The sequence below is a fragment of the Tupaia chinensis genome, unplaced genomic scaffold (assembly GCF_000334495.1).
Source record: "Tupaia chinensis unplaced genomic scaffold, TupChi_1.0 Scaffold000387_1, whole genome shotgun sequence".
NCBI classification, from domain to species: Eukaryota; Metazoa; Chordata; class Mammalia; order Scandentia; family Tupaiidae; genus Tupaia; species Tupaia belangeri.
Window position 1 is genome coordinate 2,677,743 of NW_006159889.1, and position 15,789 is coordinate 2,693,531.

General features: G+C 41.7%; 1 protein-coding gene and 1 pseudogene across 2 annotated transcripts in view; one reads left to right on the forward strand and one right to left on the reverse strand.

Moving 5' to 3' along the window:
- EIF2B3 (eukaryotic translation initiation factor 2B subunit gamma) overlaps positions 1-15,789 on the reverse strand; it is a 116,688-nt gene that overhangs the window by 88,749 nt on the left and 12,150 nt on the right. The gene's annotated exons all lie outside the window — the stretch shown is intronic.
- On the forward strand, positions 8,371-8,673 carry LOC102503111 (NADH dehydrogenase [ubiquinone] 1 beta subcomplex subunit 3 pseudogene; annotated as a pseudogene).

Genomic DNA, 15,789 nt, shown 5'->3' on the forward strand with positions numbered 1-15,789 from the left:
TGCGTGTGTGCCCAAGATCCTGAGAGGAGAATGGAGGAGAAGGGATTGCGGTATGGCCATCCCCCCTGGGGGGGTGATCTCTAGCTTTCTGTCTCTATGTCTCTCTCAGCCTGTCTGGCGAGCGCACGCGCCCTATAGTGAAAATCTCTCCAAAAAAAAAAAAAAAAGTTTTGGGGGCCTGTCAGGAAGTGACATTCTTTATTTATCTGCCAGATAGAACTGTTTATGTTACCAGGCAATGTTTCCAAGAACTTCTGTTGGCTTTTTTTGGAGAGGTTTTTGCTATAGGGCATGTGCGCTCACCAGGCAGAGAGAGAGAGACAGAGAGAAATCACCCCCCAGGGGGATGGCCACACCACATTCCCTTCTCCTCCATTCTCCTCTTGGGATCTTGGGCACGCACGCACACACGCCTGGCGTGAGCTTTAACCCACCTGGTTCGGGACGTGAACCGCGGTCGACTACATGGGAGTCCAATGACACAGCCATTATGCTAACTGCTGGTCCCAATAAAATAATTCTTTTTTAAAAAGTATCTAGTATTTCTTGTATATTATTCTCATTTTAAGAGGTTATTTTCTCAGTCTTTTTGGTGATTTTTTTTTTCAAGGTCAGAGGTTTAATCTTCTACATCTGAGATTTGACTTTCTTCAAGAACTAATCTGCTTTTAATACTATCAAGGGAAATTTTGATTTCCTGTGTTAGAGCCTTCATCTATAACAGTTCTGTTGGATTCTTTTTTATAGTACATATTTCTTTTTTCAAATCGTGGAAGACCTTCCTCACCACCTGGAACTCATTGTCCCTTTTCTCTTGCATCTTCTGGAGTTCATTGTCTCTCTTCTCTTGCATCTCTCTTAGTTTAGTCACTGTGAATATTCTGAAATCTTTATCTGATATATCTACAAGTTCCACTGAGCTGTCTATGGATGATGAGGGGTTGTTCTTTTCCCTTGAGGGAGAGAAACTTTCTTGGTTTCTCATATTTCTTATGCCTCTGCAGTGGTTTCTGGACATAAGTTCATGTGCTTCCCTTTAGTGTGAGATACTTCTATACCAATTTCTCTTCTCTTCCATGTTTTGCAACGTGGTATTCACAGAGAGAGACCTGAATTCAGATTTATGAAGAATATCTCCCTTGTGTAGCCAAGCCTAGCAAAATTCAGAGGTTTGTCTACTATGCATATAAACCTGTCTATACACTTATTGGGTAGAAGCTGAGCAGCAAAATGATGTAGTAAGGTAGGAGAAAAAGAGAATACAAACAGAAAAAAGAAAAGAAAAAGAAACAAAAGATAATGGAAAAACTTTTTAAAAAAGAAAACATCGCATTGTGCAAGCATGACATGTAAAATGAGCAGAGCACCCCAGATGTCTCCCTGCAATGTCCCTGTCCTTTCTAGCTATGGGCTGGGGAGGTGAGTTGGAAGGGGGAGGTTTGCAACTCAGCTATGACTGACTTGGTACCAGAAATGAGCAGAGCACCTCAGATGTAGATGTCTCCCTGCAATGCCATGCCCAGTATGTTTTTCAAGCCACCTAGTCTAGGACTCGACACTGTGCAGTTGGTCATGTGGGATCCAGCTGCCTTAACTACACCACTGGCTGGCCCCAAAACACCTTATTTGTATAAGCTAGGCAAGGCTACATTTATTTGTCACATATATTCTTTTGTAGGTATAAAATATTTCATTAATGGCCAGCTGGTGGTGTGGCGGTTAAAGCAGTTGGATCCCACATGGCCGACTATGCAGTTCTGTTCCAGACCTAATGGCTTAAAAAACATACTGGCTCATGTGCCTGTATGCCCAAAATACCAAAAGGAGAGAGAAAAAGAGGAGAAGAGATTGTGTGTGACTATTCCCCATTGGGAGCACTTTCTTGTGACCCTCACCAACTCCCCCACACCCAGTTCACCTCTGACAAGTGCACATGCCCTCTAGCAAATGTAAAAAAAAAAAAAAAAAAAGATTCAGAATTATTAATCCAACTGCCTACTCAACATCTCAACTTAAAATCTAATAATACCCAATGTTGTAAAACTAATATATAGCAATTACCTTGGTTCCCAACTTGCTCTTCCTCAAGTTTCCCTCATGCAATAAATAGTATCACCATTCCTCTAATTATTCAAGTAAAAAATCCAGAAGCCATTGTTTGACTTCTCTTCTTCATCCTACACATGCAATCTGTGAAAATCCTGTTAGTAGTACATTAAAAATATGTCTTAAATTCGATTACTGCTGCCACAAGCATTCTTGTCTTAGTCAACATTAACTTTCACCTGGACTGCTACAATCATCTTCTAATTGATCTGCCTGATTCAAGCCTGTCATACTATAGTGTTACCTTCAATACAGTAGCTGGAGTGATTTTTCAAAAGCAAATCGGGAAGGGAGGTGCAGAGGCTGGGGCCAGGAAATGATGTAGCAGTGTTGTTGTGAGACTCCCATGTGGCCAACCACAGTTCAAGTCCTAGATCTGGTGGCTTGAAAAGCACACTAGGGTGGGGGGACCAGCAGTTGGCGTAATAGCTATGTTGCTGAACTCTCATGTAGTTGACCACGGTTCGAGTCCCAGACCCGGTGACTTAATCTCATGCCAGGCGTGTGTGCATGCATGCCCAAGATCCCAAGAGGAGAATGGAGAAAGGATCGCAGTGTGGCCATCCTCCCTAGGGGGTGATTTCTCTTTCTCTCTCTGTCTTTCTGGTGAGCGCATGCACTCTATAACAAAAACCTCTCCAAAAAAATTTTTTTAAAAAAGATAAGCACACTAGGTGTGTGTGCATGTGTGCCCAAGATCCTGGGAGGAGAATAGAGAAGGGACTGTGGCATGGCCATTTCCCCCGGGGGGGTGATTTCTCACTTTCCCTCTCACTGTCTTTGTCTTTCTTTCTGACAAGCGCACGTGCCCTAAAAACCTCTTCAAAGAAAAAGTCAAGTTGGGAGCCAGCAGGTTGCATGGTGGTTAAGGTGCAGGACTCTCACATGGTTGACCATGGTTTGAGTCCCCAACCTGATGATAGCTTGTTTTCTCAATTCCCCTCCCTCTATCTCTCTCTCTCGCATGTGCCATACAGCAAATTAATAATAATAATAATAAATAAAATTAAATAAATAATTATTTGGGGAGGAAAATAAAACGAATCAGATGATGTCTCTCAATACCTATAATACCTAAACTCTAAACCTTTACTACGATCTATTAGATCCTTTCTGATCTGGTCCTCACCTAATACTCAGGCCCTGAATATACTAGTATTCTACAACTTAGTTGTTCCCATCACATTGGTCTTCTTGCTGCTTCTCCAACATGTCAATCTCATTCCCACCTTTGAGCCTTTGCACTTGCTATTCTCTCTGCAAATAAAGATCTTCTTCTGGCTCATTACCCTGTATCATTAAGGCTTCTTCTCAAATATTATCTCATATCTAAAAGAGCTCTCCTCCTCTACCACTCTTTATCATTTAATCGTGTTTTATTTTTCTCAACCCTTGTTGTCACCCAAAATTTCAGTCAGACCTCTGTATCTATAGTTCCCACATCTATGGATTCAACTAACTGAAGATTGAAAATATTTGGAAAAAAAAAAAAACAGACAAGGGACCAGCAGATGGTGTAGTGGTTATGTCACTGGACTCTTAACATGGCTGACTGCAGCTGGAGTCCTGGACCCAGTGGCTTAAAATTCATCCCAGGCATGTGTGCACGTGTACCTAAGACCCCAGGAGGAAAAGGGATAGCGGCATGGCCATCCCCACCCTGGGGTGGGGTGTGACTTTTCACTTTCCTTTTCACTATCTCTGTCTCTCTCCACAGCGAGGGCATGTGGCCTAAAGCAAAAATTTCTTAAAAAAAAGACAATAAAAAATAAAGCATAGGGAACCAGCAGTTAGCGTAATGGCTATGTCGCTAGACTCCCACGTAGTCGACCACGGTTCGTGTCCCGGACCCGGTGGCTTAAAACTCACACCGGGCGCGTGTGCGTGCGTGCCCAAGATCCCGAGAAGAGAATGGAGGAGAAGGGATTGCGGTGTGACCATCCCCCCTGGGAGGTGATTTCTCGCTTTCTGTCTCTATGTCTCTCTCTGTCTGTCTGGCGAGCGCATGCGCCCTATAGTGAAAAAAAAACCCTCTCAAAAAAAAAAAAAGCATAATAACTATTTTCATAGCAGTTATATTGTATTAGGTATTACAAGTAATCTAGAGATGATTTAATGAAGTATGTGCATAGATTATTTGCAAATACTACACCATTTTATACAAAAAGACTTGGATTTTTGTATCTATAGGAGGGGAGAGGCTGAGTCCTTGGACTAATCCCCCCTAAATACTGAGGGACAACTGTATATACACTGGATCACTGGGAAAGTTATGATGTATTTTTCTATGCAAAAATGTGACATAACTTTTTCTGATGACCCAATATTTACTTGTTTATTATCTCTCTATCGGGAACCAGCAGTTAGCGTAATGGCTATGTCGCTGGATTCCCACATAGTCGACCACGGTTCGCATCCCGGACCCGGTGGCTTAAAACTCACACCGGACGTGTGTGCGTGAGTGCCCAAGATCCCGAGAGGAGAATAGAGGAGAAGGGATTGCGGCATGCCCATCCCCCCTGGGGGGTGATTTCTCGCTTTCTGTCTCTATGTCTCTCTCTGTCTGGCGAGCGCATGCACCCTATAGCAAAAACCTCAAAAAAAAAAAAAAAAAGAAGAAAAAAAAGAACCTGGGTAGATACAGGTTACTTCAAATGAATTCCCTGGTCATAGCGGCAAAAAGTTTACGGACTTTCCATAAATTGTACCGGTCGATTCCATTAGTCAGGCTATAGTGTTACTTCATGATTCAGAACAGGAGACATGGCCTCATAAGAATTTACCGTGGTTCAAGTCCTAGACCTGGGGCTTGCTTTCTCTCTCTCTCTCTTTCTCTCACACTATCACTCTCTGGTCAAATTAAAATAAATAAATAGATAAATAAAGTTAAATAAAATAATTCTAAAAAAAAAAATTTCCAAAAACCCAAGCCATGCAAGCTGCTTATTATCTAAAGATTTTGAAAGTTTATATGATGGTTTATTCTTTCTATCATAATTCCTAACTAATACCTTTCTCCCTACCCTTACGCCAACTGCTGGTTCTCCTCCCCACTTTTTTTTTTTGGAGAGGTTTTCGCTACAGGGCGCGTGCGCTCGCCAGCCAGCCAGAGAGAGACATAGAGACAGAAAGCAAGAAATCAACCCCCAAAGGGGATGGTCACGACGCAATCCCTCCTCCTCCATTCTCCTCTCGGGATCTTGGGCACGCACGAACCGCGGTTGACTACGTGGGAATCCAGCGACACAGCCATTACACCAACTGCTGGTTCCCTCCTTTCTCCCTACCCTACAGCCCTCAATCCTTGGAAGGGTCCCTACAGAAAAAAGAAAAAGGACTCAAAGGAATCTGACTGAAACACAGAGCTCATGGGTTTTTTGCTGGCTACCAAATGAAGCATATCTGCAGCCGCTCCACAGGCCAAACTCCCAACAAGTAGCAGTCTGCAAGCAGGTAAGACGGAAACATTTTAAGCTTGTGGATCCATGTATTAGATTAGTACAGTCAAGGAAGAAAAAAAGCTCCACTGAGATTTCCTGAAGGAAAACTTTGAAAAGGCTCCAAAATTTCTATATTCAACTTGTTTCTGCCAAAACTCCTGGGCTTTCATCATGCTACAAACAGCTCACAGACAGTGTCACTGACTGTACACTGAGGTACTCCTAGACAACCACAGGCCAGCAAAGAAATCATAAGAAAGAAAATTGCCACTTAAAAAGTCTTAAGCAAGTTGGGACCAGGTTCTCAGATTTTCCCTTGACCAAACTGTACTCACTCTTTTTAAATAGATACAAATCTGCCAAAAACAAGTCTCTGGGCAAAATGAAAGGTTCCAGAAGAGAATGACAGAGATTTGTAATCTGATAAAGACATCAAACACTCAACTGACTATTAGTGTGCATTTAGCTTTTTGAACATCTAAAAATAACACATATGCTCAGTCTTTTTAAGAAGCTGTCTCCAGGGTGGGGATTTCACTGGCATAGCTTATTCTTTGTTGTAGCATGTTAGTTATTTCATAAGACATATAACAATAGTTCTTTTCTACATCAAAAGACTTAAATAACTAAATCTCTAACAACTAGTGTGGTGGTATCATTATCCCTATTTTCTTGGTTGTGAAACTGAGGCAGAGGGTATATGAGGTTTGCCTAAGGCTAAATAAAGATTCCTGTCTAGATTAAATAGAGAATAATGAGTTCTGCAATTTCCAAATTAAGAGAAGCAATGAGACCTGCAATATAAGATGAGTGTTTTAAACACAGGCTATAGGACTCTATTACATAGTTGGTCTGCTGAAGCTTAAATATATCTTACTAACCTGTTCTTAAAACACTATTTAAAGTATAACTGCATTTTGTTTCTAAAGCAGAAAAATGGCACCAATGGCCAATTATCTCAGTCAGTCAGAGGAAAGGCTCTAATGTGGGGCAGGCTCAATGCCCAAGGGCTGAGCTAGCTTTGCTTAATGTGTTAACCATGGACTGTACATCCTTACCTAGCCAGGCTTCTTGCTCACCGGGCTCCAGTCATAGGACAGGAAGTCCTATGTTTAAATATGTTTACATAAAAATGCTTAAGAGTTCCATGGAGCTAGCAGACCACATAATGTTAAGGTGCTAGGCTCCCACATAGCCAAAGTCTTGGACCTGGCAGCTTGGAAAATTATGCTAATTGCATGTGTATACATGCTCAAAAATCCCAGGGGGAGAATGGAGAAGAAGGGATTGCGAGGTGGTCACCCCGTGGGGCGTGATTTCTTACTTTCCCTTTTTCTCTTTCTCTCCAATGAGTACGTGTGTCCTTCAGCAAAAACCTTATAAACAAACAAAAAAAGAGTTGTATACAAAGAACCACTGAACTGTAAACTTAAGAGTTCTATACAGCAGTTATCCCTTATATACAGGAGACATGTTCCAATATCCCTAGTGGATGCCTGAAACTGCAATAGTACCAAAACCTATACATAACACATCTTTTTCTATATATACAACCATGATAAAGTTTAATCTATAAATTAGGCACAGTAAAAGGTTTATTTAAAAATTCATAAAAAGGTAGCCAGCAGGTGGTGTGGTTGTTAAAGGGTGCTGGACTCCCAAATGGCCGACCGCAGTTTGGTTCCTAGACCTTGCGGCTTACTCCCTCTCTTTTCCACTCTTTCTATCTCTCAATCTGTCCCTCTCTGGTCAAATTGAAATAAATAAACAAAATAATTCTTTAAAAAAGATTTATAAAAAGTGCTTGACCTGAACCTAGAGGCTTGAAACTCATGCCAGGCAGGGCATGTGTGCATGTGTGCCCAAAGTCCCAAGAGGAGAATGGAGAAGGGACTGTGCCATGGCCATCCCTCCTGGGGGGAGATTTCTCACTTTCTGTCTCTCTGGTAAGTACATGTGCCTTATAGCAAAAACCCTCTCAAAAAAAGTAAAAAAACAGGTATAAAAGCACAGCATGGGGGGCTAGCAAGTGACTTTCTGGTTAACGTGCTGGACACTCCTACATGGTTAACCATGGTTTGGATCCCAGACCTGGTGGCTTGCTTTCTTGCTTTCCTTCTCTTTCTCTCTCTCTGTGTCTCTCTCTGGTCAAATTAAAATTAATGAATGAATAAATAAAATTAAATGAATAATTCTTAAAAAAGGCACAGCAATAATAACAATAAATTGGAACAATAGAACAATGATAACAATATACTGTAATAAAAGTTATGTAAATGTGGTCTTCCTCTCTCTATAAATATTTTGTTGCATCCTGCTCATCTATTAATATAGACCATAGTTGACTGTGGGCAATTGAAATTATGGAAAGCAGTTCCACATGGAACTGATATGGGGAGCAGGGGACTACAGCATGTATATACAACTAACTGATCAACACATAAAATTCTACATATGTGGACTTTCCACTAACACACACACACAAAGAAAAAGGTAATTGTTTTTTCCATTTTTGCTATAGGGTGCATGCACTCACCACACAGAGACAGACAGAGGGAAAGAAAGGAAAGTTAGAAAACACCCTTTCTTCCCAGAGGAGGATAGCCACACCACAACACCTTCTCCATTCTCCTCTCAGGATTTTGGGCACGCATGCACATGCACTTGGTGTATTTTTCAAGCCACGAGGGCTAAGACTTGAACTGTGCTGTCAGCCATGTGGGATTCCATACCTCAACTACCATGCCACCTACTGACCCCCAAAAAACTTATTTTGAAAATACCAGATCTGGGAGTGTCCTGAGAGGTCAGATTGCCATCAGTCATGGCCCATGGACATGAACATGGTCACGGTCACAGTCATGGTAAAATGGAACTTCCAGATTATAAACAGTGTAAGACAGAAGGAACACCATTAGAAACTGTCTAGGAGAAAGTGGCTTCATGAGGACTAAGAGATCCATGGAGCCAGAATGAAGCTTGGAGATACATGGGTGGCTTTGCAAACAATGTTTCCTTCATTGGTGCATTATTAAAAGGATTCAAGTGGGGATTTGCTGCATTTGTGGTAGCTGCAGGGACTGAATGTTTCCTGGAATCCCCAAGTAAGGATAAAAAGCATCACTGAAGATAATACCTGGAAGTATCTTAGCGGCTTTTTAACTCTTATAAAAATATTTCTTCACTTCGTCTGCCTGTTTGTGTGTTAGTCCCTTTTAAGGGACAATATGGGTAAGATTTAATAAATTAAGAAAATAAAAAAAAAAAGAAAATACCAGATGCACTAAACCTGTTCTAAAGCCAAGAGTCTAGAGTCCGAATAGATTACAAAGACTTCTGACATTTTTCTTTCACAGGCAATGAGGGGAAAAAAAATTAATGGACATTTGAGATACACAAATTCATCTCAAAACCAAGGGCTGGATTTTAACTCCAGGTCAGCAACTTACACAATTGGAATTTGGAACCTTATATTAAACCCTTTGAGTATCAGGTTTTTCAAATGCAAAACAGCACCATCTATCTTTCAAGGTAGCTTCATGGATTAGAAATCCAGCTACACACACACACAAAACATGAAAGATTTCTTTTGTGATCTTCAGAGCAAGTGTTCCAGGTTGCCCCGGAAAATTAAAATTACATCCTCATAATTAACTAATAAATTAACTCCCTCCTTTAGGGCAGTCTCTAAGAGCAGAAACTAAGATTCTAAAATAATAAACTGATTTCTCAAATGCACTTGTTTATAAAGCTTTAACAAATTTAAGTATCCTCAGATGTGCTTAACTGGCTACAGTTAGAAATCTCGTAGGCCTACTCCAAGGTCTGGTGGTTAAGGCAGCTGGATCCCACGTAGCCTACTTGGTAGTTAGAGTCCCGGACTTGGCAGCTTGAGAAACATATTAGATGCATGTGCATACATGCCCGACATTCCCAAAACAGGGAGAGATGGAAAAGAAGGGATGGCTGCATGACCATTCCCCATGGGGGGGGGGGTTCTTTCTCTTCTCCCTCTCTGTCTCTCTCTGACTAGCATATATGCCCTCTAGCAAAAAAAAAAAAAAAAAAAAAAGGGAAAAAGCAATCTTATGTGAATAATCAGCTGTTATTGTAAAGCTGGGTATCTGCTGTTTCTTAAACCCCTATTTTCCACCTGCCTTTCTGTCTCCCAAGATGCTTTTTAGAGGGATTTTTGCTATAGGGCATGTGCTCTTGCCAGAGAGATAGAAAGCAAGAAATCACCCCCTGGGTGGATGGCCACTCTGCAGTCCCTTCTCCTCTATTCTCTTGAGATTTGGAGCATACACGCACAGGTGCCTAGCATGAGTTTCAAGCCTCCAGGTCAACGGAATCAAACTGCGGTCGGCCATGTGGAGTCCAGTGACGTAACCACTACTCCATCTGCTGGTCCCTAAGATCGTCCAACTTCTAAAAAAAAAGAGTGTCAAGTTATTCTTAAGTACATATAATTCAGGATGCCACCCAAAAAGGAAAACAAAGCTACAAATTAAGTTATTTACTTGATAACGTTTTATTCTTCAGTATATTTCTTTGTTTTCCCAATAATTATTTTATTTAACTTTATTTATTTTAATTTGGCCAGACATGGACAGAGAGAAGGAAAGTGAGAAAACAAGCTGCTGGAACTGGGACTTGAACCGCAGACAGCCATGTGGAGTCCAGCGCCCTTAACCACCATGCTACCTGCCGGCCCCTTCTTTAGTATATTTCAAAGAAATAGAGATTGGGGACTGGCTGGTGGTGTGGTGGTTAAGGATGCTGGATCCCCACATGGCTGACTGTGGTTCGAGTCTTGGACCTGGTGGCTTGCTTTCTTGCTTTCCCTTTCTCTATCTGGTCAAATAAAAAACAAATAGTAACAATAACAAATGAAATTAGGTAAATAATTAAATAATTCTTTTAGGGAAAAAACACACAAAGAAATAGAGATCTAAGTACATGTTTTAGAGGTATATGCTTATGCTAACTGAGACCTTCAGATCAAACAATGTGAAGCTAAAAAAAATCCCTTCAAAGTTCCACTTTGCAGTAATTCTTCAGTTATTAAAATACAGGACTGGGATCAACAGATAGCATAATGGTTGTGCCGCTGGACTTCCATATGGTTGACTGAGCTTTGAGTCTCAGAACCAGAGGCTTGAAACTCACGCCAGGCATGTGGGCATGCATGCTCAAAATCCTGAGGGGAGAATGAAGAAGGGATTGTGGTGTGACCATTCCTCCAGAGGGTGATTTCTCACTTGCTGTCTCTCTGGCAAGAATATGCACCCTACAGCAAAAATCTCTCAATAATAATAATAATAATAATAATAATAATAATAATCCCAAAGAGCCTTGCCTTGTTCCTTTATTTTTATTTTTAGAAAGAAAAATTTTTGGTATAGGGCATGTGCACTTGCTGGAGAGACAGAGAAGCAGAGAGACAGAAAGTGAGAAATCATCCCTCAGGGCAGATGGCCATGCCACAATCCCTTTTCCTCTATTCTCCTCTTGGGATTTTGGGCACACACGCACACGCGCCCAGCGTGACTTTCAAGTCTCCAGGTCCAGGAATTCAACCATGGTCAACTACCTGGGAGTCCAGCAACATAACCATTACGCCATCTGCAGGCCCCGAGAGCCTGTTCCTTACCATAGATCTTATAGAACAATATGATTCTTAGTTATTTCTTCCATGACTGAGAGCTTACCAGTTCTACTGAATAACAAAGTATAAACAAGATAACTCCTGAAGAACAATAAAGTAAAAGAACTTACCAGTACCAAGATTTATTATATAACTGTACAAACTAAGATTGACATTGGTATAAAGACAAACAGCTCAGAACAAAATAGAGAGCCCTGAAATATATGTATATATATTTACTAGATGCATCCAGAACATTACAGATTAACAGGAAAAAGAATGGACTATATATATATTTTTTTTTTGGAGAGATTTTCACTATAGGGCGCATGCGCTCGCCAGACAGACAGAGAGAGACATTAGAGACAGAAAGCGAGAAATCACCCCCCAAGGGGGATGGTCACGCTGCAATCCCTTCTCCTCTATTCTCCTCTCGGGATCTTGGGCACGCACGCACACGCGCCCGGCGTGAGTTTTAAGCCACCGGGTCCGGGACACGAACCGCGGTAGACTACGTGGGAGTCCAGCGACATAGCTATTACGCCAACTGCTGGTTCCCAAGAATGGACTATATTTTTAAAGAATTATTTATTTTATTTATTACTGTTACTTTTTCACATGTGCTAATTACTTAATAAGATTAATTAGCTTATTATTTCTTTTCAATTTGACCAGAGAGAAAGAAAGGGAAAGTGAGAAAGCAAGCCACCAGGTCCAGGACTCGAACTGTAGTCGGCCATGTGGGAGTCCAGCACCTCAACCACTATGACACTTGCTGACTACATTACTATTTTTTTTTTTAATTTGCTATAAGGCATGTGTCCCTAGCAGAGACAGAGAGAAAGAGAGAGAGGAAGCAAGCCACAAGGTCCAAGACTCAAACTACAGTTGGCCATGTGGAAATTCAGCACCTTAACCACCATGCCACCAGCTGGTCCCAAAAATAGACTAATATACAGTGCTAGAATAATTGATTATTTATAACTAAAAAATAAAATAAAATAAAATTGGACCTCTATCAGGACCAGCAGTTAGCATAATGGCTATGTCACTGGACTCCCATGTAGTCCAACACGGTTCGAGTCCCAGACCTGGTGGCTTCAACTCATGCCGGGCACGTGTGTGTACATGCCCAAGATCCCAAGAGGAGAATGGAGAAGGGATTGCAGCATGGTCATCCCCCCCTGGGGGGTGATTTCTCTCTTTCTGTCTCTCTGTCTCTGTCTTTCTGGCGAGCACATGCTCCCTATAGCAAAAACCTCTCAAAAAAATTACTTTAATTAACTTACTTACTTTTTATTTTAATTTGACCAGAAAGAGAGTGAGAGAGAAAGAGAGAGAGTGAAAAAGGGAAAGTGAGAAAGCAAGCCGCCAGACCAGGACTCAAACCATGGTCAGCCATGTGGGAGTTCAATGCCCTTAACCACCATGCCACCTGCTAGCCCTGCCATGATATTTCTAAGCCACCATGTCCAGAATTTGAACTGTAGCTGGCCACATGGGAACCCAGTACCTTAACCACTATGCCACCTACTGGTCTATTTTTATGTCCTTTTAGAGACACATAAAGCTTGAACCAGAAAGAAGACAGATTTAGTTAGTAACATAGGGACCAGCATGATAGTGTAATGGTTACGTAGCTGGACTCCCACGCTGTCGACCACAGTTCACACCAGGTGCATGTGCATGTGTACCCAGGATCACAAGAGAATGGAGGAGGAGGGACTGTTGCATGGCCATCCCTGGGGGAGTGATTTCTCACTTTCTGTCTCTCTCTGTCTCTCCAGCAAGCACACTTGCTCTATAGTAAAAATATCTAAAAAAAAAAAAAAAAAAAAAAGGGGGGGAACAATAAACAATAAGTGGCATGGTGGTTGAAATGCGGGATTCCCACATGGCTGACCACAGTTTGAGTCCCAGACCTGGCAACTTGCTTTCTCATTCTTTCTCTCTCTCTGGTCAAAATTGAAGAATAATGATAATAAATTTTTTAAAAAAGACACTATAAACAAAGAGAGAAGAGAAGTAATAGGTAATAAGTAATAGACTGAGAAAATATCTGCAATCAATATAACTGGCAAAGAATTAGAATACAGGGAACCAGCAGTTAGCGTAATAGCTATGTCACTGAACTCCCATGTAGTCGACTGTGGTTCACGTCCCGGAACCGGTGGCTTAAAACTCACTTCGGGCATGTGTGCATGCGTGCCCAAGATCCCGAGAGGAGAAGGGATTGCGGCGTGACCATCCCCTCTGGGGAGTGATTTCTCACTTTCTGTCTCTATGTCTCTCTGTCTGTCTGGCGAGCACACACGCCCTATAGTCAAAACCTCTTCAAAAAAAAAAAAAAAGAATTAGAATACAGACTATATGGGACGGCCCCATGGTTCTGCAGTAATAAGCTGCTCAAGAGAAGCTGGAGGCCAGCAGGTGGCATGGTGGTTAAGGGACTGACTATATTCCCACATGGCCAACTGCTACCACTAACCATGGTTCTAGTCCCGGACCTCATGGCATGTTTTCTTACTTTCTCTCTCTCTGTCTCTCTGGTGAGTGCACATGCTCTAAAGCAAATTTTGAAAATAACTAAATAAAATAAAATAAAGAATAATTAAAACAAAAAAAGAGAGAGAAGCTGGATTCCACATGGCAGTCAAGATTTGTATCCCTGTCTCAGTTGACCTGAAACACACTGAGCACACACAAGTAACCAAGATCTGATAGGCTGGACGGCTGAAGGCGGTCAATCATGATATGATCAGACCCTGTACAGGACACCTCTCTCTCTCACACACATTCCTATACATGTGTACATACTCTATTTTGTAAGGGGGTGGGGGAAAGAGCATGGGTATATGGAGTATATACACAAATTAGTAAAAAAAAAAAAAAAGAAAAAGAAAAACCCAGACAAGGGAAAGTCTCTTTTGAAGCCTAAGGCATTGGACTCCCACAGGGTCAACCACGGTTCAAGTCCCAGACTTAGCAGCTTGCTTTCTCAATCTCTCTGGTGAGTGTGCATGCCCTATAGCATTAACAATAACAATAATAATAATAAATTAATTAATTCTTTAGAAAAAAAAACAAGAAAAAGGGATCAGCAGTTGGCATAATGGCTATGTCACTGAACTTCCATGTGGTCAACAATGGTTAGAGTTCCGGACCCAGTGACTTAAACTCACACAGGGCGTGCGTGTGTGTGCATGCCTAAGATTCCAAGAGGAGAATGGAGGAGAGGAGAAGGGATTGTGGTGTGGCCATCCCCCTTGGGGAGTGATTTCTCGCTTTCTGTCTCTCTGTCTCTCTTGCGAGCACACGTGCTCTATAGCAAAAAAAAAGAAAAACCCAAACAAAGGGGAGTAGTGCTCAAGGTGCAAGATTTCCAGATGGCCAGTCACAGTTTAAGTCCCAGATCCAGTGACTTTAAAATCATGCTGAAAGTGTGTGTGCACATGCCCAATATCCTGAGAGGAGAATGGAGGAGAAGATATTGCAGCGTGGCCATCCCTCCTGCAGTGTGATTTCTCACTTTCCCTCTCTGTATCTCTGTCTTTCTCCGGTGGGCACATGTGCCCTATGGCAAAAACCTCAAAAAAAAAAAAATCAAAACCTAGGACTAGCAGGTGGCATGGTGGTTAAGGTGCTGGACACTCCCACATGGCTGACCACGGTTCAAGTCCTGGACCTGGTGGCTTGCTTTCTCATCTTCCCCCTTCTCTGGTCAAATTAAAATAAATGAATGAATAAATAAAATTAACCAAATAATTCTTTAAAAAAAAACAAAACTAAACAAAAAAAAAGATGGCCCTGAAGCTGGCAAGTGAGGTGGTGGTTAAGGGCACTGGGCTCCCACATGGCCAATTGCGGTTCAAGTCATGGACCTGGTGGCTTCCTTTCTCACTTTCCCTTTCTCTCTCTGGTCAAAATGAAAATAAATGGATAAATTAATAAAGTTAAATAAAATAACTGTTAGGAAAAAAAGCCCAAGGACATAAGTAGGCAATTCTCAAAAAAGGAAAATGGCCACTATACTCCGACATGTGGGAGTCCAGTGCCCCAACAACTACACTACCTGCTGGCCCCTAGTTTCATGATTTTTGATAAATATATACATCCAGCTTAATATTACCCAAATCTGAAAAAATTTCATCACCCTTGAAAGTTTCTTTTTACCACTTTCTAATCAATCTCTCACCTGCAGAGTCAACCACTATTTTGTATCTATCTCATACAATCTCTGGCTTGTTTACGAACTTCATATACATGGAATCATACAATTTTGTTCTGGCTTCTTTTGTTCACCATAGTATTTTGCAGATTCATATATGTTATTAAAGTTATAAATAATTTACTCTTTTATTGCTGAGTAGTATTTCACTGACCGTATATGCAACTATTTATTCATTCTGATGACAATCATTTAGATTATTTCTAATGTTAGAAATTTTTTAAAAAGTGAATATGAGGGGCCCTGCGCAGTGCGGCGCTGCGGCTGCGGCGGGGCGCCCGGGGCCTATGCGGCCGGGGCTCTGCTCCGCATTCCGCTGCCTCTCCGGGGCTGGCGTGTGGCCTCCGGGCCTGGGCCTGGCCGCTGGG